Here is a 23153-nt window from a genome sequence, read left to right on the forward strand (position 1 = left end):
TTCTTGTACTATTTATTGTGTTGAATGAAGTTGTTTAAAATATAAAATGGATAGTAAAATAAAGAGAAATTCCGACGAGTTGTGTCTTCTCTGTTGTATTTATACAGGCAAAACAGTTTCCAAGAGGGGTGAAATAAAAGCTTTCGTAAATAATTGGTCACTGGTCAACAGAGGAGTGAAAGAGTGGTTTAGTTGGTTAACCTCTCACTGCAGAATTTAATAGGATCCTGGTGGATATCAAACATATGCATGATCGGCCCAATGACTTTCGGGACTCTGCCTTCCTAAACCGTTGCTGGTTAGGATTTAACATCAATTAAGGCTGGAGTCCAGAAGGAGGTTGACCCGGTTATGAAAAGTGCTGAAGATTCCGAGAGAAAAAAGGAAACAAGAAAGCCTTAAAATCATTGAAGAATGGTAAAGCGGCTTGATTGGATGGCATACCACCTGATGCAGGGGCGTAGCAACGGGGGGGGGGGGAGGGGGCAGGGGGGCCTGGCCCCTCCCCGCTTTTTTTCCCAACCTAACTTATACTATAGAAAATGTTAATTGAAAGCCTGGTTGCCACCCCACTTTTAGTGATGTATCGAAAATGTAGTATTAGAATTGGTATTGAAAGTAGTTGACACTGAACAGTTTACCCCCCTCCCCCCACGAAATAGGATTTTCAACTTTGGGCAACTTTCTCCTTTTTCTTTTCCTTTTTTTTTTTGCTTGTCAACTTTTTCAGGTAAGTAAAAACAATTTTTTCGCTGGCTAGCCTCCCCCCTTTCAAAAACGATGCTATGCCACTGTGATGCGTTTAGTTATAGAGGAGAATATAAAAGTGAATTCTCGTTTAAAAGTTACATGTATTAATTAAATAAATGTTTTAATTGTCGTCCATTTTAGTCGTTTATGGCGCCTAGCTAAAAATGTTTGATGGGTGCCTTTTTTTTTTCATTTGTTGCCAAATTTGCGACATTTTTAAATTGACTTGGTGATCGTCAAATTGTGGAACTTTTCAAATTTTATTTTTATTTTTCTAAAGAAGAGAATAGAAAATACTCAAAAATATTTAAAGAGTAGGACATTATTTAGCAGTGGACGTGTGTCTTTTCTTGGTCACCTTTTTGGATTTTTTTTAGTAAACACACATCTCTATATTGATTACTATCAACATTTAAAGTTGGCTCCTTAAAAAATGTCTGGCGACTAAAAATTTGCATTCGCAACTATTTTTGTCTCTCGATAAAGCACCAGCTGGCACCTAATTATAAAATTTAGAGGTCACTTAGAGGCCTACTGAGAAAAAAATCAACAAAACATAATAAAGGGCTACTTATTAAACTGCCCAAAAGGGAGACCTTAGCTGCTGTGAAAATTGAAGAGGGATTACCTTGCTGCCTGTAGCTAGCAAGATCCTATGTAAAGTAATACTGAACAGGATGAAAGATGCAATGGACAAAGTTTTACGGGATGAACAGGCATTCTTGCTTTGGATCCAACAGAAGCTGTACTGTCCAAATAGCAACTGTACAAATAGCAACTGTACAAATAATCGTGGAGCAACCTGTTGAATGGCAATCGTCTCTGTATATAAATTTTATCGACTTTGAAAAGGCATCTGACAGTGTCAACAGAGATGGAATGTGACAACTGCCGAGACACAATGGAATAGCTTTTAAGATAGTTAATGTTATCAAGAAATGCATGAAACATTTATCATTGATTTCTTGTAAAAATTGGACAAACAAGGCTGCTTACTTTCGCCCACTCTGTGTTCTTAATAGTGAAAGAGTGGATAAAAGCAGCCATTCGACAAGTCAAGGGGAATACAATGGACAATCGTCAGGATTTTGGAAAACCTATGGCCTTGCCCAACTGTCCAAAATAAAAGACGTCAGATAAAAGACTAACAAGCGAAACGAAATTGGAAAGCCTAGATAGGGCTCAAAAAGTTATGAAATTCAAGGCTAGAAAAGGTAAACCAATCATAGTGGTGGGGAAGAACTGGAAGAGGTGGAACAATTTGCGTACTAACTTTGGGTCCAACATAAGTTATACAGGTGGTTTAGACGAAGACATTTAAAGCCAGATTTAGTAAACCCCGACAAGCCTTCGCAATACTCAAACCTGCCTGGAGTTCAAGTACATTGAGTGAAAACACAAAGATCCGAATATTTACTACCAATGTTAAATCAGTGCTTTTTTACGGATGTAAAACCTGGAGACTAAAACCAGGACAACAAAAAAATCAAGGTTTTTACCAACAGCTGCCTACCAAACATCTGTAAAGTGACCAATAAGGGTATCAAACATCTAGTTGAGCGTGCCGGCCAAGAATCAAATTCCCTCCAGATCAAGAAATGAGCATAGCAGTGGATTTGTGACGCATGGAGAAAAACAAAAACAGCATCATTAGAGCGACATTGTACAGGAATCCACAAGGTAAATGAAAACAAAAGGCCCAAGGGCCACATCGCTCACCTGAGCACAGCAACACTAGGATAACAACAAAAATCAATCCAATATTGAAAAGCTTTAATGCATAAGTGGTCTCAACCTACCCCTAAAAACGTGGATGGGAGGGAGTGGGGTGGGTATAATTTCGATTAATTTGAAACTACACTAACAAAGAATGCTTACATATTTCTTTGACTTACTATGGCTTTTTCCCTATAAGTTTAAAAATTCATTTTAGCCTCCTTCTATTTCCAGGGGTCATGATTTGAATAAAATTGAATCTTCAGTACCTGAAGATATTTCGTTACAAATAAAACTAATCATGACTTTTTTCTTTTAAGGAAGAATGTTTTTAAAGAATTTTCTTATATACCTTTAATTCATTTTCACCTTCTATTGTGGGCCCACCCTACCCGGGGGTTATGATGGACAAACTTGAATCCACACTGTCTGAGGATGTTTCAATACAAATATGATAATTATGACTTTGTTGTTCTTGAGTACAAGATTTTTAAAGATTTAATCTGTATACTCCTATGTAAAAGTCTGATCGTCCATTGTAGCCCTGCCCTATCACCGGGGGTCATGATTTGAATAAACTTGAATCTACACCACCTGGGGATGCTTCCACAATAGTTTCTTCTTTCAAGACCAAGCGATTCTTGAGAATCACCCCCCCCCCCACGAAATAAGATTTTCGACTTTGGGCAACTTCCCCCCTTTTTTTTGCTTGTCAACTTTTTCAGGTAAGTAAAAACGATGCAACGCGCCTGTTTTAAAACATGCCACCAAAATTTCATTATTTCTAAATAATCTCTCCTTGAAAGAGGGTGTGGCCCTTCGTTTGAACAAACTTGACCCCCTTCACTCAAGTATGCTTTGTAGCAAGTTGGTTGTTATTGGCCCAGCTGTTCTGGAGAAGAAGTCGAAAATGTTATGAGTTTACAGACAAACAGACAGATAGATAACGGGCAAATTTTGATCAGAAAAGCTGACTTGAGCTTTCAGCTCATGTGAGCTAACATGGACAATCATTACACAGCTGGATTGAAAGAACTAGAAAACATTTGTAAGACCAGGACTGTGGCATGAAGAACAGTCCATAATAAAGTAAAGCGTAGAGCGACTGTAGTAGCCATATGGTCCACCCAAGGAAGACTTAATAAGTATGTAAGGAAAAGATCATTTTGCAGCTGAATTTTAACAGGATATAGGATCTAAACCAAATAAGGCTGATCTTATCATTCCTTATTTAAATATGAAGTTGAACATCTTACCGGTCGGTTTTCATTCCGGGTCAATTTCTAAATTGCACCGTGTTTATTTATAGAGCAAAAAGTCTTCAAAAAATATTCCACTCGTCTCGAGAAAAGTTGCATTGACATGTTAGTCGTACCGGAACGATCCTAAGTCACGTGAAATTAATTTTTGTTTTGTCAATTTGAAAGCAGGAATCACCAGCCATATGAATTATACTGAGTACTTCTACCTCATGTTCTCTGTAACCATTTAAAAAAGATAATACATGTATTTTTGCACAAAATTTTGAACAACTTTTAACCTTATTGTAAAATCAATCCCCATTCTGGTAAACATTACTCAGGTTACCCATTGACATATATATATATATATATATATATATATATATATATATATATATATATATATATATATATATATATATATATATATATACACATATTAGAAATAAAGCTGACTATGAAAAAGTTTGTTATTTGAATGTGTAGTAAAAAACTAGCAATCTTTTCTTTGTTAAGGTCAGACGAGACGTTTCTCAAAATCTGTTTTGTATATCTTGGTAATGCATGGGAAAATATTCAAAATTTTAATTACATTCTGATTTCTAAACCAGTTTCTAAACATCTTTAAAAAATCCAAACACTTTAACATTTGAAATTGGAAAATTATTTTTCCTCCCAAAAGGATTATATAAGAAAAACTACCCCTGGTATCTTGCAGAAATGCCTGGTAATGTACCTCAAATTTTTGTGAGTAAACATGTTTACGTAGCAATACTTCAATGACAAAATCTTTAAAAAATTTCATCTATTATTAAGGAACGTCTCGTCTGTCCTTAAAGCTATATCTGGCATATCTGAGCTTAAAATAAAAATACGAAATTGCTGATTTACATGATATTTGTTATTTAAGTTCAAATTTAAATTTTCACCGAATTTGAACTAAAATATCCCCAAGTTTCTATAATTAAATTGACTTTAAACTGTGATTGCTATTTATTTCCGAGTGGGAAATAAAGTGGTTACAGTAAAACTCGTTTAGTACGAACACGGATATAGCGAATTCATGCATATAGTGAAGATTTTCTGGGTCTCCCGGCAAAATTATTAACAAATCTTTGTAAATTGTTACGGTTATAACGAACTCTGATATAACGAATATACGGATATAGTGATTTTGATTCCCGTTGAGGTAAAATATAATGAAATTTACATCTTTTATAATGAACTCACAAAGATGATTTTAAAAAAAATGATAAAATGATATGACCTTATTTCCTTTAAGCATTTGAATATAAAATTCAATTCATAATAAAAGCTTTTTTATCGAAGATATGTTTTGTAATATTTGCTTCCCTAACATATTTTGGTAGTAATACTTAAAGGAAAGCATTCATATTGTGAATTCGCTGTAATGGTTATACGAATTCGTTATACGGAGGACTTTGCTATAACCAAGTTTTACTGTATTGTTTAACTCATTAATATCTACGAAATGCTGTTGATATAAATTTTGTAATTTACAGGAAAGTACTATTTTTTATGTATTTAAGCACTGAACTCTATCATCATTGAACAATATCATTTGAAATACTAACATCTCCATTTCTAATTTTCTCTCTATGTGATTACTCTTTGAAAGTTAGCGGACTTGATTTCTTGATAATTCTACCTGAATGTAAATTAAGCAGGTTGCTAAGTCAGGTGGTAAAGACACCAAAAATGCATGCAAATCTCATGTGCATCTGTCTCTGTCTGACGCTATGAAGCCCAGATATGCATGTCAATCTCAAGCGGCTGCCTTTGTATTTGGCATCAGTTGGCGAGGACTGTTGATATAAGCATGGGAGTCCTCGTGTTATTTAAATCTGTATCGAAATTAAAAAAAAAATAAATCTACAATTTTATTTCACAGTGAGATGGAAATATAAGGAATCACTGTCTAGTTAGTATAGTATGCCAAGGCATCAACGATTATGGGAAATATGGAATAATTTGCATAACACTAACAGGCGAAGAAACATGGGATAATTTAGGCATAAAGGGTTTCGCACGTTATGCAAATTATCCCATGTTTCCCACTATCGGTGATGACCTGGTGTACTATACTAACTAGGCAATGATTCCTTAAATAAAGGAAAAAAAATTAACTTCGTCAAAAACAATCAGGAATTTGAACTCTGTTGATCATAACTTTACTTTTTGGCACAAACGATCTTATTTCATGGAATTGATTACTGCGAATTTTTAAATAATAAATGAATGAAAAAAATAGGAGTATTGTAGGTGGAAAGAAAAGAGATGACTTTATTTATATTCTACTTGTGCTTTCTGAATGGAGGTAAGTTAATTACATGTAAGTACATATACAGTTAATGAAAATTGATCAAAAGGAAGTGCCTTTAATTCTTTTTTTGTACGCCTAATTAACAAAGTTAACTTCACAACTACATGTACCCTTCTTTGATTAACGGTATCTCTAAGTTATTCAAAATTTCTACCAGTATTTTCTCTTTTTTCACAGTGTCTGCAATGACCGAGGAAAAATGTTGGAGAAAGGGTACCTATGAGTTCATTCAGTGCTCTAGAAAAATGGACATTATACTGCTTAAAGACGTGAAACTGTATAACGGGACAGGATATGAAGTGTACTATCTGAGTTACAAGTACATGGATTTTCAAAACTCCTTAGAAACTGTACTATCTACATGTAATGGAAAACACAGATGTAATGCCACCATTACTGAACTTTTTCATTCCCTATATCCTGGAAGATTGTGCATTCTATTTTCATGTGTCCAAGGTAACTTACATTTTATGTTTGTCTTGAATACTGATCGATGGTTGATAAATGTTTTTTTAACGCCGAGACGGCAATATTTCAGCCATATTTCGGCGGAGAAATTAAAAAAATTGTATGAACGATTTTGAAAGTTGGGTCTCTCTGGGGGGGGGGGGGGGGGGGGGGGCAGTGAACCTGCTCTTTTTTGAACTCCAGAGAAATGATCTTTCATGTGCCGAGAGGGTTGCTATCCTTGACACGGGGCACCCATAAACGTCCCATCCGACGGACTTTGAATTCAAAAATAAAAACAGTTAGATTCAAAAGTAAAAGAAAATAACCTTTATTGCTCATTATAAAAGTTAATGAATAAGGTCAAAGAGAGGGTATGTTTTTTATGCCAACGTTTCAATTTCAATCGTATTTACCGCACAAGGACATTACAAAAAGAATTCGTTACAATTTCAAATTTCAGATAAAACAAGATGTGTTTGTGAAACACTATGCGCCCGGCAGCAACAAATTAAAAAAATCCATACTTTTAGCATAAAGGTCACAGTGAAGGTCACAAGTTCATTGATCTTGGTGTCATTTGAAAAATCTTGTTGTGAAGTATGCATACCAAACATCAAGTCTCTATCTTTCATGGTTCAAAAGTTATGGCGAAGGTTCAAATAAGCTATTTTTAGCATATAAGGCACAGTAAAGGACAAGTAAAGGTCACAAGGTCATTGAACTTGGTGTCATGTGAATGGGGTATGCATGCCAAATAATACACCTCTATCTTTCTTCGTTCAAACGTTATGGCAAAGGTTAAAGTTTGCCATCATAAAACTATATTTACCGTATAGGCTATAGTCAATGTCACAAGGTCATTGACCATGGTGTCTTTTAAAAAAGCTTAATAAGCGTTGTATGTATACCAAATATGAAGTCTCTATCTTTTATGGTTAAAAAAGTTTGGCAAAGGTTAATGAAAAAATCCTCCATTTTTAGCATATAGGTCACAGTCAAACTCACAAGGTCATTGACCTTCATGTCATTTGAAAGAGCTTTGTTAGTGGAGTAGGCAAATCAAATATGAAGTCTCTATCATTCATGGTTCAAAAGTTATGGCGAAGGTTGAAGTTTGCAGACAAACAGACAGACAGGACAAAACGATATACGCCTCGGATGTTTCAATGCGGGCGCATAATAAAACGTTATGTAGTACTAATAGATAGACATGCTAATTAAGATGAATTTGATTTATGAAAAAAAAAACACCAGAAAGACAGTTGTTCTTCGATTGACGTTAATTTCCTATCGATCAATCTTTTTGAAATGTTGATTATAACTAAAATTTTTTTTAACAAAATGTAAATGTTACGGGTATTTTTATGCAAAAGAATGGGTGAACTTTAGTGCGTCACTTGGGATCTTTTTTATGTGTATCATATTGAGTAAACATACTACTTCTAGTTAACTATTTTCAGAGCAACAGATGAGCTACTTATCAATCACTGATGCCCGAAAAATAGCCAGGGGTAACGTTTTTCAAGCAGCATCTTTCTCTGGATATTTGCGGTGTGATATGTATGGTGGCATATCACAGATAACTATTTTTAAATCAAAGACTTCGGAAATATAAATTAGGGATAAAAACGGATCAGATATTATTGGAATTAAAAACATATATAAAGGTAAGTAATGGAATCATTTAAAAAAAAACTTCTGTTTGTGAAACACTTTGCCGGATGCAACAAAGTTATTTTTTATGCCCGCCCCTCCCCCTTCCAAGAAGGGAGGGAATATTATATTGCTTTGCTGCTGTCTGTCGATCTGTCAGTCCATTTAGTTTCCGTTCATTTTCTTCACAACCGTTGCACATACTGAAATAAAATTTGGTATACATATTTTTCAGATAAATATCTAGGTAAGCTCTGTTTTGAGAACAAGCTCACCATTTTTGTTAGAGTTATGCCCCTTCGACTTAAAAAATTCCAATCATTTGCAGTTTCTCTACATTTTCTTCGCAGACGTTGCACATACTTAATTGATTTACTGATTCATCAGCCTAATTAATATTTAGGCCATGTTTTATTTTGACTACAATCGAACCATTTTTGTCAGATTTATTCCCCTTGGACTTTGATTAATTCCAATTATTTGCAGTTTTTGTTCATTTTCTTTGCAGAGGTTGCACATATTAAAAATTAAATTTGGTAAACAGATTTATCAGGTGAAATCTAGGTTAAGTTCTATTTTGGGTATGATCGCGCCATTTTTGACAGAGTTATGCCCATCGGACTTGGGGAATGATGCATAATTGTTTTACAAACATTTTTTGTAAGCACATAGGTCAGCATATAGGTCACAGTCAAGGTCAAAAGGTTATTGACCTTGGTGTCATTTGAAAGAACTTAATAAGTAGAGAATGCATTCCAAATATGAAGTCTCTACCTCTCACAGTTTAAAAGTTATGGCGTATGTTAAAGTTGAAATCAGAAGACAGACAGAGAGAATAACAGAGATGCAAAAGAAAGACAGGACAAAATAATATGCGACCAATTCTATCGATCCGGGCACATTAAAACGTTTATTTTTAAAAACGTTAATAATGGAAGCCCGTTGAGGTAGGTTTAAGGTACTCCGATCCTCAGGCTCTGAAAATCAAGCATTGACTAATTGAAAATGCTCACAAAATTGTCTCTGAATTTTCAAAGTATCGTGTTTTACCCATAATAATTCTTCAATCTTCATCATTCAAGTTAAACATATTATATAGATTAGTAATTTATAAAATTAGTAAATTTCAAATATATTTTCAGGAATTGCGAATAAAAACACCTGCTATGCATTTTCCAATTTAAAAAACAAGGTTCACTTTTGCCTTTTGCCTTATTTGGCCTTGTGAATTTCAGAAGACTGAATTTGCATAGTTTTACTTAACAATGCAAAGAACGGCACTTAAAATCTTTGGTGACTGCGTATCTATCAAAAATGACGTAATTTAATTTCTTGCTAGTCAATGCATTATGCAATTTCCTCTTACTCTAAAAAAGTCAGTTATTTTTCGATATTAAATACAGAGCGCAACCTCTGATCTAAAATATACAACTACTAAATGATAGAACTATTTCTGGGAATTAAAAGACGTTTTATTTTTTAGATCAGAGAGTGCGCTGATATTATTTTTCGTCATTGAAAGTAGGCAATTATACCTGTTTACTTGAAAATTCAAGCACATTTCAGTTCCATGAAGCCAGTTTTCCACGACTTGGACTTTTAGGAGAAAATTATTAATAGGAAATGAAAGCACAAAACCTCTTTTTTATTTTAATGCTTCAAATGGAAAATCAATCAATCAACTGGTATCTACAGGGCCATTTTATGCATAAAGTGAACCAATCTTTTTGATCAATTAACACATTTCAAAAATAAAAAATCATAGATAACCAGGCTTTTAAAGAAATTCCACAATTTTATAAACATATAATGTGATTTAATTTCTTTTATTTACTTCTATCATTTTACAATTCAAATGTAAAAAGAATCCCCTGTCATTCAAACGTCCAAACAAAAATTACAAAATATAAATTCCAGATTATTTTTCATCAAAAATTGTTTTAGAAGATTTGTACAAATACATATATAGACATTAAAAGTATTCGACACGGAACTCTTCAACTCCAGGAAGAACCCAATAAGAACCCAATAAAGTTCAAACTACACTGCGTATGACCTTAAAATGAACATTTATTTCTTGATATATGTCATTCTAAAATGCTTTTACTGGGTTCAAATTTTAACTTTCAATTAAACCTTTCTGAGAACTTCAAAGAACATTGAAACACATTGAGATATGAAAAATGTTGCATGAAAAGATTTACTTTTCAAGCTTCATTTGGATACTTTTGAATTAAATTATAAATTAAAGAGTAGTCCTTCCTGGTTGAGGATCAAAGACCCTTAAATCAATAATTAAAAAAAATATAAAAAAAAATCTCGGGTTGTAAAAAACAAAAGCAACATGAGAACAAAATTTGTGATATGTCTTAAGCTCATAGATCTCTATATATACACTGTATTGTTAATGAAGTTTTAGTAGGTTGCTTAAAAGACATTTTTTCTTTCTTTTTTTTGTCTACTTCAAAAATTTGAAGCAATTTAAACAATTTTCTAAAATAAAAGACTAGCCTAATGAGGAAAACAAATTATTCTAAAAATTTCCCACGTTACGGACACAAAGTTTACGGTTCAGGAAACGACTGATGCAATGTTGGAATTACAAGCAACACAAATAAGCATGTAGACTTAAAGGAACTTTTTCACGAGAACAAAGTAACATGGAATCATATGAGATCAAAATTCAAATCAAATGAAAACAGATTCATCGATTTGTGTTGGCCTACTGTCATGTTGTAAATTTTCATGTTGTAAATTTTGTATTTACTGCCCACCCGGTTAATACAAAATTTTCAACATGACAATACTAAATAATTTACAAGTGATATTTATACCACCGAAACATATTTAATGTTTTGTTATTTGTAAGCATTTGATTAAGGGCTTCGTTAAAAGGGTTAGGTTCTAAAGGGTTTGATACATTTTGGTTGTTATGATGCTATTGTTTTGGTACAATTTTCAAAATTGTACAATTTTGTAAAAAGAAACTGAACCTTAATGGTTCCTTTTTAAAGGCTCGGATGACAGTATTTAATATAACCTTTGTCTAACTGATCGATGTCTGATTCCAAACAACAGTATCCTCATAATTCATTTTAATTCAAAACAAATCTTTGGAAGAATTTTGAAACACAAAAATATTTTTAAAGGAGGAAGATTTTTTTTTAATGCAAAATTATTGCACGCATTAATCGCAATCTTTAACGATTAAACGCAAAGTGCGTAAGTTGAAATACTTGAAACAAATATTTTAGATAGACCTTCTTCAAAAATTAATGTTATTCAGATTTTAATTGTCTATTTCATACATTTGAAGTAACATGCTGTTTTAACAAACACAATACAATTTGAGCACTAAATTCATGTACTTACTGATTTTCGTGGTGTTTAATTTTCGTTAGTTTTCGGGGTTGTTCAGAGATCTACTAGTTCATGTCCACCACGAAATGTAAAATGTTACATTCATAACTACATTAAGTCATAATCCACGAATCAAGAGATTTTACTCAAACGGGACCCCACAAAAATATTTTCCATTTCCTCCTGTGAGCAGTCAGTGCCATCATGTCATTGAAGCGGCACTCAATTATAAATACCATTCGTCTGTCAGTCTGTAGTTCTTGTTCTGTCAGTCCGTCACAAAAACAATAACGTTGGTCACATCTTTTGAATGAGAAGAGATAGGGCTTTCATATTCAACCTGTGTATTGCCTGTGACAAGACCTTTTTAAATAATTTATGATTTTTGATCTCCAGATTTTGTTCAATTTGAATTAAATAATTAGTTTTATATGATTGATCAAGTGTACATTGTTCAACTGTAAAATAAATTATACACATTTCGAGATTGGTTCCATCTCACAGGTAGCTTTTATGGCTGTGATGGATAGAAGTACTGGGACTCCTTTATATGCACGAAGAAAATCAGTATTTTTGGAGAGGTAGAACTTAATCTGTACTCGGAAAACAAGAAAGACATCATATTGATGATAGAAGGTCTGCTACTCTTCTATTTTTTCATACTGCTACGCCACCTCCCATCTGTATCTTATACGTCAATAAAATTTGAACATATGTATCATATACATTGTATAAAGATACATACATATTTGAATATGTTAGTGTTTGATGTCCATCTTAAGTATTGTAAAATTACTAACACAATAATCTTTAAAATTATTTTGAGATACGACGGGTTCTATTTTCGTGACACTACACATAATTATGGGTATATGGCGATGGATCACGAGGAAGTTTTTCCTGGGAAAACTTTGATCAAACCGCATATGCAAAGCATCATTTTCACTGTAGCTGTCGAAATTGTGTTTTTATCTGAAGTGATTCTTAAAATGATTTTTTTTACATTGCCCATTAGAAATTGCGGATCATTTCACTCAATCTATATCTTCATTATGCCCCTTAAGCTGCAGAAAGCTGTTTGTTTTGTGAATATTTTATATGTTGATAATAGACTTGATGAAACATCTTTTGGCAAAAAATTCATCCAATATAAATTAAATTTTGTTTATTTATTTTATTCACAGGCGTAACTTTGTTTCAATGTCGAATTCCAAACGCTATTGTGCAGCAAGTTCTGGAAAAGGTAAAAAAGGAATCCGTACCTACCCAAAATGCATTTTTCCTAGGTGACTCGGTACACAAGAGCATGCTCTACCTGAAAACAATCTATAAATTAAAACAAGACAGGCTATTGAAACGTGTGGCACCTGATTCAACCTCTGATACTTTAGAGGTCTATTTTGCTATGCCTCCATATTGTATTGTTTCAATGGACTTTTGACCTTGATTATTGTTCGATCGTTATCGACATTTTTCATTTGTTGAGTTTCTTAACACAAAATACAGGTACATTTACTATAGGATTATATAGGAAAATGCCAAATTTTAGCACTTTAAAGCAAATTATACAAATACTACAATAGACATTTTGTTCAAACTATAATATTTGATGAGTAATACTATATTACACAATATATTTAAGAAACACAAAATTCTACCGTCTTGTTACCAGAGGGGGCATCACAAAGTGCAAAAAATTAGCAAATTTTACTATTTTTATAGAGTATTACAAAATATGACGTACACAATGGATTCACATGTAAACATAATAAAAATATTGGAGATATTCTCAAATTTCTGAGTTTTGAATTTCAAGAGCGTATGTTTATTACTTTTTCTTTTATAATATTTTTATTTCCCCTTTCTTTAAGAGCTACAGATTATCATATCGTCAAAAACACACTGCAACGACGTCAACCTACCTATTAATCAAAATTCTGCTAAAAAATCAGTTAAATCAAATTCTAATTATATTTGTATACCTATAATTTCTAAATTTTGTTTAATTTTAATAATTAAGCGAAAAAAGTTGCATTGAAACAGTAAATACTCTTCTTTTTATTATGACGCGCGAAATATTGCGCAATGGAAACTATAGTCGGCCCCCTTAAATGGATTTTTCTTATCTTCTTATTTCAGAAATTGAAAAATGTCGATGGAAAGATTACAGTTTTCCACTGATCAGTAAGATCGTATCTATCATCGCATCAGTAGTCATGACTATCGGTGGAATTGCATTTTGCATAGCATGGAGGAAAATTCAGAGCAATATTACAGTTATATGTGTATGAGAAAAAAATAGCTAACACGTTATTGAATGATGAAGAATAAATATACATTGTGGAGCAGTACATGTATTTTAAAATATGTTTAATATTTAATTCAATCCCGTGCATAATTCCGATTTCTCTTTCAGGGGAGTTGCACGAAGGAAAGAGGTAAGATGTTTTCGTGATTTTAGAATTCATTTAAAATTCACGTGTTTAATATTTTGTCGGAAACAAAAAAAATACAAGTCTTTTGAATAATTTGATTTAAAACAAAGACAACAAAGTTGATTTTATTTTATAGCATTGATCAACGGACTAATCCGAGGAAAAAACGAAGTTATACCGACCATTAACATGCATTAACCCATAACTATGAAACACCAGAAACGTACATGGAAGTTTCATTGTAGGTTTCGTAAACCACGCGTTATCCATTTCATTCCTCCGTGTATTCTTTGTCAAAATACTAGCTTGTAATACATATAACAATGGATATGTACAATTAAAAATACAATTGTTACAAACCAAATTACATATTTTAATAGTGGAATATGTAATGGTGTTTTTAATAAAAATTAATTAAAATATCTTAGTTATGTTTGTTTGTTAAACATTCCTTTGGAGAATACATGTATTTTACTCATATCTTTGAACGATATTTTAAAACAAATTTTGCTTCATAGGAATATACAAACAGTTATGACAAAAAGGGGCAAAATTTGTAAAAAGGGAAATTCTATCGAATTGGCGGAAGGCCTTGTTTCCAAGACTACATAGATTTTGCTTCTGAGCAAATCAAACATCCTTTTAATCGTAACTTGAAAAAGTATATGTTTGGAATCAGAACTTTTTTTTTCAAAAGTGATTATTTGTAGATTAGCTTTACATAATGGAACCTCAAAAAATTGTGAAAATGTATGTTAATCATGCTTTAATTGTTTGATATCTAGGCAGATTTTTTGGTCATTAAAAGATTTGAAGAAATTTCCGTTATATTAAAAAAACAGAGTGTGACCTTCAGCCGAAATATGAGTGAATGCATAACTGTTGCTTTTCGACTTTAAAAATATTAATGTACAACATGTTTACGCCGTTTGGTTCATTTCTGGCAAATTTTATTATAAGGAGCAAAGAGGTTACTTCCTAATCGTACTTCTCCTTTTAAATAATCTCCCATCATTGAGTGAAAATGTGATAGGCAACATTCATCATTCAAACCCAACCTGTATTGATGTCTTAAAAAATGTCTATGGACATTCTAAACCAATCTCAGCTAATTTGGACAAAGTTTTGTGTTTTGTCTTAGTTGTAAGGCTCATTCCTGTACCAGTTTGAAAATCTTACACTGGTATGGCGATTCCAAGTTAAATTTCCTTTGTTATCAATGTTTGTCGCTCCAATCCAAGAAATGCTTCAATGCCACCAAATGAAACAATGACTAGACAAAACAGAAACAAACGAACCTGGTCCACAACTATTAATTTGAGTCATTTTATTGCAACCTCTGCAAAGAAAATGAACAGAAACTGCAAATAAGTGGAATTTTCCAAGTCCAAGGGGCATAACTCTAACAAAAAGGAAGCGATCGCCTTAAAATAAAACTTGACAAAACAAGATATTTATCTGAAATACCTGTATACTAAATTTCATTTTTCAAGATGTGCAACCTCTGCAAAGAAAATGAACAGAAACTGCAAATAAATGGGAATTATTTAAGTCCAAGGGGCATAACTCTAACAAAAAGGAAGCAATTGTACTCAAAAAAACTTGACCTAGATATTTATCTGAAATACCTGTATACTAAATTTCATTTCAATATGTGCAACCTCTGCAAAGAAAATGAACAGAAACTGCAAATAAGTGGAATTTTCTAAGTCCAAGGGGCATAACTCTAAGAAAAAGGAAGCGATTGTACTTAAAATAAAACTTGACCTAGATATTTATCTGAAATACCTGTATACTAAATTTCATTTCAATATGTGCAACCTCTGCAAAGAAAATGAACAGAAACTGCAAATAGTGGAATTTTTATAAGTCCAAGGGGCATTACTCCAACAAAAATGGTGCAATCATATCCAAAACAAAATTTGACCTAGATATTTAGCTCATAAATCTGTATACCAAATTTCATTTCAATGTGTGCAACCCCTGCATAGAAAATGTATATTCTTATGAAGAAAAATTTGCTTTAAAATATCGTTCAAAGAATGGGTAAAATACTAACAAAAAGGAATATTTAACAAACAGAACTTGACCTAGATATTTTGAAATATTTGTATACTAAATTTCATTATATATGTGCAACTACTGCGATATAAATGAACGGAAACTGTAATAAATTGTATTTTTAATTGTACATATCCATTGTTATATGTATTGCAAGCTAGTATTTTGACAAAGAATACACAGAGGAACAGAACTTGATCTAGATATTTACTGATAAACCTGTATACCAAATTTCATTTCAGTATCTGGTGTTGTGAAGAAAATTATGGGTTAATGCATGTATGCGAAGGTCGGTATAACTTCGTTTTCTCCCGATTAGACCGACGGACAGCAGCAAAATAAAATCAACTTTGTTCGAAGGGGGTTTTAAATTAAATTATTCAAAAGACTTGTATTTTTTTTGTTTCCGTAGAAAGGGGATGAAAGATAGAATTTTAAACCAATGCTGGAAAGTAGAGAAATTCTCCCCAACAGTGCGCTGAAAATCTTGGGCCGTAAAGAAAGAGAAATCGGAATTATGCATAGCTTTGTGGTCAAAGACTGAATATATATAAAACCATAACACTACAGTTCTGCAGCTACCCCATCTTTGCTAGCCTAGGGATTCTGATACACTACTCTTATTTCTCGTAAGCCCTTGGCATATGGTGTTAAAAAAAGCTGTGATTTTTTTCTCAAGTTGTGATTGGAGTCGATCAACACTGCTTAATCAATCTGCAATTGTTTTTTTGTACATGATGATATCTGCATTCGGGACATATTTTGACTCTTTACTTTTGGGAATGACAAATGCAAGTAAACAACAATCACGTTATTCTATAAATAGATATGGTGTCATCCAAAATCTTAAGATATGAGCAAAATTGATAATTAGAATCTATACTGAAGATTTGATTTGCACATTAAATAACAATTGAAAAATCAATATCTTCTATACTTTTCTTTAAAAACTTTCATGATTAAAAATACATTACATGTATTTATTTCAGTTGCTGATGCGTACATGTTCAAAATTTGAGATCACGTGACGAAAACAATCCCTTCTTTTCACAGCACCATATGAAAAGGGTTCATAAGGAGAGCAGTGTATCAGAAGCCCAAAAGTCCAGAAACAATACAATATGGAGGTATAGCAAAACCCTTGGCTAAAGTGTCAGAGGTTGAATCAGGTGCCAGAAACCCTTGGCTACCCTAGTATGAGAAGAGTAGCGTATCAGAAGCCCTTGGCTAGCGAAGATGCAGCTACCCAGACCCTAACAATCATGTCCTTCGACACAAAAACGCAGAGTAAAGTGATATTGACAGTTAAACTTTTAAAAATAAAAAAACTTTTTATTCATTTCAAATCTTAATAATTTACTTAAAGGAACCCACAGAAACTGGGGAGTATAAAAACAAAACAACTTTATGCTTTTCATCCTCAATACTGTATATAAAGTATTTTCAATTTGCCTGGTTGTTTTAAGGAAATTTTGCTGTTTTGTTTTCAAGTAGATCATGCGAAAGTTTGTAGAAGTCAGAGGTGTAAACCGACAATCATTCATTGGGGGGGTTAAACATGTAAACATTAGATGGAAACCATGAAAATAGAACCAAAAGCGTATGGATATACATAACACAAAAAATATTAAATGTAAAAAAAATAAATAAATAAAATTTAATTTATATTTGATGAATTTTTTGCCAAAAGATGATTCATCAAGACTATTATCAACACAATCTGATTCAGAGAATTTGTGTCCCCCGCTTAGGGAAAAAGTAAACCATGGGCAGTTCGTGGGGAGGGGGGTTCGGATCCCCCTGACTGAATTTGTAGAATTATTAAATGTATGTATACTGAAGCAAATGAAATATGCCAATATGGATATAAAGGTTTGATTGATTATTCTTTATTATGTGTGTAGAAGATTCTTTTTATATGGAATATTTATCACACTGTAATGATGATTTTATGAGTTTGTACAAGTTAGACCTCATAAATTTTTCATTTCACATGCTGAATACTATCATTTAGTAAAAAAAAAAAGTATTTCGGAAAAAATGTGGATTTTCCTGGATGCGAACCCTGGCCCTCTCACATGTGAAGCGAGAGACATACCACTAGACCACGGAGCCGCGTTAACATGGCGAAAGTTATATACAAACATTAAGTCACATACATGTATTATATTCACGTTCGATATATTGTCAAAATTTAACACAATGCATGGTGTCTAATTTAACCTTTAATAAACAGTTCTAATAGATGTAATAAGAATATATATAAAGTCCGCCGAGAACCTGTTTTATACGTAACAACTCTCCTTATAGCCCCTGTGCTAATAATAGCGACATGTAATACTATCAATACTAATAAAACAAACGGGGCAGGACACTTTGAGAGGGGTGAGAGAGGTCCCAGGGACTTTTGGTATAAAATTACATTGCAAAAGCTCAAAATCCTCTTGAAATATCGCCCGCAAAACGATAGTATTACACACAAACAGAATGTATACATTTATGACCTTGAAGTTTGACCTCTTGACCTCAAAATTGATAGGAGTCTTTCTTAAGCCATAGGGAGTTGTTATGTAAATTTTCATTGCAAAAGCTCAAAGGGTTCTCGAGATATCGCGCGGAAACGAAAGTGTTATAACAGACAGAATTTGCTATTTATGACCTTGACCTTTGACATTTTGACCTCAAAATCAATAGGGTTCTTTAGTCCATAGGGAGTTGCTATGCAAAATTTCATCGCAAAAGCTCAAAGGGTTCTCGAGATATTGTGTGGAAACGAAAGCGTTACAGACATACAGAAAGACGGACGGACGGACTGACGGACGGACACACCCAAATTAATATCCCCCACTTTTCAAGCGGGGGACAATATATAATATTCACAAAACAAACAGCTTTCTGCAGCTTAAGGGGCATAATGAAGATATAGATTGAATGAAATGATCCGCAATTTCCAATGGGCAATGTAAAAAAAAATCTTATTTTAAGAATCACTTCAGATAAAAACACAATTTCGACAGCTACAGTGAAAATGATGCTTTGCATATGCAGTTTGATCAAAGTTTTCCCAGGAAAAGCTTCCTCGTGATCCATCGCCATGTACCCATAATTATGTATAGTGTCAGGAAAATAGAACCCGTTGTATCTCAAAATAATTTTAAAGATTATGTGTTAGTAATTTTACAATAGCTTTTTTTAGAGTAAGAGGAAATTGCTCCACGATTATTTGTACAGTTGCTATTTGTACAGTTGCTATTTGGACAGTACAGCTTCTGTTGGATCCAAAGCAAGAATGCCTGTTCATCCCGTAAAACTTTGTCCATTGCATCTTTCATCCTGTTCAGTATTACTTTACATAGGATCTTGCTAGCTACAGGCAGCAAGGTAATCCCTCTTCAATTTTCACAGCAGCTAAGGTCTCCCTTTTGGGCAGTTTAATAAGTAGCCCTTTATTATGTTTTGTTGATTTTTTTCTCAGTAGGCCTCTAAGTGACCTCTAAATTTTATAATTAGGTGCCAGCTGGTGCTTTATCGAGAGACAAAAATAGTTGCGAATGCAAATTTTTAGTCGCCAGACATTTTTTAAGGAGCCAACTTTAAATGTTGATAGTAATCAATATAGAGATGTGTGTTTACTAAAAAAAATCCAAAAAGGTGACCAAGAAAAGACACACGTCCACTGCTAAATAATGTCCTACTCTTTAAATATTTTTGAGTATTTTCTATTCTCTTCTTTAGAAAAATAAAAATAAAATTTGAAAAGTTCCACAATTTGACGATCACCAAGTCAATTTAAAAATGTCGCAAATTTGGCAACAAATGAAAAAAAAAGGCACCCATCAAACATTTTTAGCTAGGCGCCATAAACGACTAAAATGGACGACAATTAAAACATTTATTTAATTAATACATGTAACTTTTAAACGAGAATTCACTTTTATATTCTCCTCTATAACTAAACGCATCACAGTGGCATAGCATCGTTTTTGAAAGGGGGGAGGCTAGCCAGCGAAAAAATTGTTTTTACTTACCTGAAAAAGTTGACAAGCAAAAAAAAAAGGAAAAGAAAAAGGAGAAAGTTGCCCAAAGTTGAAAATCCTATTTCGTGGGGGGAGGGGGGTAAACTGTTCAGTGTCAACTACTTTCAATACCAATTCTAATACTACATTTTCGATACATCACTAAAAGTGGGGTGGCAACCAGGCTTTCAATTAACATTTTCTATAGTATAAGTTAGGTTGGGAAAAAAAGCGGGGAGGGGCCAGGCCCCCCTGCCCCCTCCCCCCCCCCCCCCGTTGCTACGCCCCTGCATCAGGTGGTATGCCATCCAGTCATCCAGTCAAGCTGCTTTATCATTCTTCAATGATTCTAAGGCTTTCTTGTTTCCTTTTTTCTCTCGGAATCTTCAGCACTTTTCATAACCGGGTCAACCTCCTTCTGGACTCCAGCCTTAATTGATGTTAAATCCTAACCAGCAACGGTTTAGGAAGGCAGAGTCCCGAAAGTCATTGGGCCGATCATGCATATGTTTGATATCCACCAGGATCCTATTAAATTCTGCAGTGAGAGGTTAACCAACTAAACCACTCTTTCACTCCTCTGTTGACCAGTGACCAATTATTTACGAAAGCTTTTATTTCACCCCTCTTGGAAACTGTTTTGCCTGTATAAATACAACAGAGAAGACACAACTCGTCGGAATTTCTCTTTATTTTACTATCCATTTTATATTTTAAACAACTTCATTCAACACAATAAATAGTACAAGAAATATTAAACATATAAAATATGTTTTCCTGTAAAGAAAATGAGCCAGCTGAAACTTAACAATCTGAAACTTAGCTTTTATTAAAAGTATTTACGAAAGCTTGTAAAAATCTCTTACCTGTATAAATGAAATACAACAGAGAAGACACAACTCGTCGGAATTTCTGACGAGGAATCTCTTCCAGTCGCATTTATACTACTTATATGTAAGAGCTCCGCCCTGACCATATATATGTTATTTTATCAAAATTTTCAGCTACAAACATCAATTTGCAACTTGAATTTTTACTTATATTTCTGTACGTCTTAATACGTTTGACTTTTGAAATACAATTTAAAATTCATATTAAACGCAAAATCTTTACTTGTTATCATTTTGTTGATAATTTATACCGATGGTTGACCATTCGCCTGTTACGTTCATCACACTCGTGCACACACTCTCACTGCATTTCTCAGGTGATAAGTTCACTCAGCATCTTTGACTATTTTTATCTGATACTAGGAACTATCTACCCCCTCGCGTCCTACCGTTTCTCTCGCACACTTATTTCTGTTATTTACATATATCTATTTTAAAGCATTTCTTGTTATGATACTAGGAGGTGAATATCCTGTCGTTTCTCTCACACACTAATCTCTGTTAGGTATCTATTTTTATGCAATTTTTGTTATGATAATACTGTCAACCTTTATGTTAAGGTCTTCCTCTGGTTACATGCTGGTGGTAGGGTTTCCGGTTGGTCTGGTCCTGGCTTCTTAAGGATGGTAGTTAAATCCATTCCACCTTTCCATATATACTATAACATGACAGCTTACCGCATTGGGTAATGTGTTGGAGTTTGGTAATTGTAAATGTGTTGGAGTTCAGAAAAAAATATATTTTCAAAGAAATTTTTAAGCTTAGGACTAAAAGTGTCAAAATTAAAATCTAACATCTGTATTGATTTTATACAACTTTGCCAACATTTTTTTTATTTTCACTGGCCAACCCAGTATCTTCCAAGTAAGCATTCTTGAGTAAGACATTGCAATTATTATTTGATTTTGTTAATTTTTCCAATTTGGAATAATATTTGAAAACATAGCTGGTAAATTTTGGTATGTACAATGAAAACACCTAATTCAATTTTTGTTGCTAAGTTTTATGCTTTACTATTCACACCTAAGATGTAGTTATGTTAATCAGGATACCAAAAACAGCAGCTTTACAACCTACAGCTTACTTAACACCATTCCTCCACATATGAAACTTGTAAATTTATTACCTTATCATTTGTCATTTGCAAAATTATTTTGTTAAAAAACCTTCTGATTGTACACACAAGCACTTTAATGTTGATATCAGAAAGATGCTTGTTATTTGAGACCATGTCTCCCAACAATTTATTGGTACATGTATATTTCCATGACAACCAATTGCGACCCGTTATTACCGGACCTATATTTGTATTCATATGAAGCAGAATATGTGCAAAAATCTAATGCGTGAAAAGAAAAAACCACTTGCTGTGGCAACTCGACATTTAGATATTTCGACGACGTATTGTCAATTAAAAATGGTAATTTCCATTCTTATGTCGATAAGATATATCCTGGTGAGCTTGAGATAAAAGATACCACAGAGTCTGACTTATAAATAAAATTGTTTCATATTTGGATATTTTACTTGAAAAAGATGTTTATGGTAACCAAACTCTATAATAAACGTGATGAGTTTATAAAATCTCAGATGATTCGATACGCAAGAGCATGCTCTAAGTATGAACAATTTCTCAAACGAGGGAAATTATTGACAAACACGTTGATGAAACAAGAATATCAACAGTCTCGTTTAAAATTATCATTTCGTAATTTTTATGGTCGATACAATTACCTTATCTGCAAATTAATATAATTTATCATTGAGTCAAATGATGAGTGACGTTTTCATACGAGGGTTGTTCGAAAAACTCGTGGACATCTCTTTTTTTTAATTGATGTCGTGTTATCCAAATTTGGTAGAAATATTTTAACAATAAATTCAAATGATTTGTATTAATCGTACTTATTGCTAGTCCATTATTTATACACTGATATGACGATCATGACTTTGAGCACACGGTGGGTGTGACCAATCGGCAGGGGATTCCAATTATAATTAATGTATTTTCACTAATTATAATAAATAGATCTCCGCCCTAACACCAGATCCCCCGACCCAGGGGCCATAAAATTTTGGAAGGGGCATTCTTGCTCATTATAATCATGAACCTAGTTAGTTTGTCTTATACCCAGGAGCAGAGAAGAAGATTTTTTAACGAATTTTTGCATTTTCACTATATAATCAATATAGCCCCACCCTCAGATCAGAACCCCTGACCCTGGGGCCATGAAATT

Source organism: Saccostrea cucullata, unplaced genomic scaffold, assembly GCF_032062105.1.
Source record: "Saccostrea cucullata isolate Sc308-1 unplaced genomic scaffold, CSIRO_AGI_Scuc_v1 ctg4661, whole genome shotgun sequence".
Classification (NCBI taxonomy): domain Eukaryota; kingdom Metazoa; phylum Mollusca; class Bivalvia; order Ostreida; family Ostreidae; genus Saccostrea; species Saccostrea cuccullata.